Here is a 2,522-nt window from a genome sequence, read left to right on the forward strand (position 1 = left end):
AATTGGTGGGATGGCATGATGAAGGACATTGCAGAATATGTGGCATAGTGTCCTAATTGTCAGCAGGTTAAGGCAGAGCATCTTAAGCCTGGTGGTCTGACTCAGATCATTGAGTTTCCGACTTGGAAGTGGGAGGTCATTAATATGGACTTCGTGGTTGGTGTTCCAAGGACTAGAAGGCAGCATGACTCCATATGGGTTATTGTGGACAGATTAACTATGTCAGCTCACTTTATCCCTGTGATGTCTACCTACAGAGCCGAGGATTATCCGAGACTTTATTTTAATGAGATTGTGAGGTGGCATGGGATTCCTTTGTCTATCATTTCAGATAGAGGAGCCCAGTTTACTTCATATTTTTGGAGAACTTTCGAGAAAAGCTTTGGCACACAGGTAAAGCTTAGTACTGCCTTTCATCCTCAAACTGATGGGCAGGCAGAGCGCACCATTCAGACATTGGAGGACATGTGTGAGATCATGTGTGATTGACTTCAGAGGTAGCTGGGATGACCATTTTCCTTTGATATTGTTCTCGTATAATAATAGCTATCACTCCAGCATTGGGATGGCACCATTGGAGGCACTGTATGGTAGGAGGTATAGATCTCCAGTTGGGTTGTTCGATGTTTGAGAGTCATCTATTATTGGTCCATAGATCATTCATGAGGCCTTAGAGAAGTTTAGAGTGATTAGGGACAAGTTGAACACTACTTACAGTCGGCAGAAGTCATATGCTGATAACAGAAAACGGCCCTTAGAGTTTGATGTTGGTGACAAAGTTTGCTTGAAAATATCACCCATAAAAGGGGTGATGTGTTTTGGTAGAAAAGGCAAGTTGAGTCCGAGGTATGTTGGTCCATATGAGATCCTACAGCGTGTGGGTGAGGTGGCCTATGAGTTAGCATTGCCTGCGGAGCTATCTTGTGTTCATCCAGTCTTTCGTGTCTCTATGTTGAAGAAGTGCCTAGGTGATCCATCATCAATCCTACTTGTTGAAGGTTTGGGGGTTGGTGAAGACTTGTAAGATAAGGAGGTACATTTTGAGATATTTGACAATCAGGTCAAGCGGCAGAGGAACAAGGAGATTCATGCAATGAAGGTATTGTGGAGAAATCATCTTGTTGAGGGTGCTACGTGGGAGGCTGAGGCCGACATGAGATCCCACTACCCTCATCTTTTCACATCTTGAGGTTAGACTTCCTACCCTTAAGCCTATGTTTCCTTATCTCTCCGTATTTTGTTGCTATTGATTGACTCTGCATAGTGATTTTATTATGATTTGACTGGCATTACGATGTGAAGTGTTAGTATCATTCGAGGACGAATGTTCCTAAGGAGGGGGATAATGTACCAACACGAAAATGAATAGGATCAAGACTTAGGGTGTGACAAATGCTTGCGATTACACCAAGGGTCACACGGATTGATATGTGTAGAACAAGACCTCAAAACCCTTACTACGACCATGTCAACTAACTTTGGGAGTTAGTTGAGCTTTGAACGGTTGGAACCAACAAAATAAGGCTCGCGAAAATGAAGATTTAATCAAAAGAGTAATTACCGGACATAAAAGAGGAAATTTTATGTTTTGAGGGTCCAGGGGTAAAATGGTCTTTTCCAGGACAAGGGTAATATTGTAATTATCCTGGGGAATTAATAAATTAGTTAATTGATTTATTTAAAAGACCAATTCGGATTGGGGCGACCTGGAGTGACCCATTTCGTAAATGGGGTGCCACTTGGGTTTGAGCACCACTTTGAGAAAGGAATTGATGATTTTGGTATTAATTAAAGTAAATCAGATTTTGGTATTAATTTAATTAAATCCTATTTTGACTAAGTTTTGAATTTAGCCTCATAATCCTAGTAACTCTCTCCCTCACGTTTCTCAACTCTCTTTCACGTCTCTGAACTCTCATTCTCTCACGCTCTGACGAACAAGAAAGCTCAAGAACAATTTAGTAACAATTGTTCTTCACACTTGAACAACCAACGAAATGTTTTAAGAAAAGCAAGGTAATCAAAAACGTCAAGGCAAAGGGAGGTTGTTCGTCGAGTGGTGTGTACGTTGAGGAGAATTGGGCGTGGTTTGGAGGAGTTTCTGGGCAGCAGCTTCACACTTTAACAATATCAAAAGGTATGGGTTTCTCTCCTGGAATTCTTTCTCCAAGAGTATTTTCCTTCGAACGAATCTTAAGGTCTTGAAAACTAAGGTTGTTCCCTTTTGTATGTCCTTGACCTTAGCTCCCAAACGAATTCGCATGATAGGTGTGTTGTGCTGCTAGATTAAGGCATGAATGATGTACTTATATTAAATGTGCACATGTTTATGTGAGGGAAATTACGAAACAACATTCAAACTATGATCGAAGAGTTGGTGTGTGTGTGTGCGCGCGCACGTGGGCAGTGGCTTTGGCCACTGTTTTGGGGTTGTATAAATCATGTATTTCCTGTGTATTTAATGTGTGCAATGTGTGTACAATGTGATGTTCGTTACTATGAAATACAGTGGCTTGAATTAA

The sequence above is a fragment of the Solanum pennellii genome, chromosome 9 (genome assembly GCF_001406875.1).
Source record: "Solanum pennellii chromosome 9, SPENNV200".
Lineage (NCBI taxonomy): Eukaryota > Viridiplantae > Streptophyta > Magnoliopsida > Solanales > Solanaceae > Solanum > Solanum pennellii.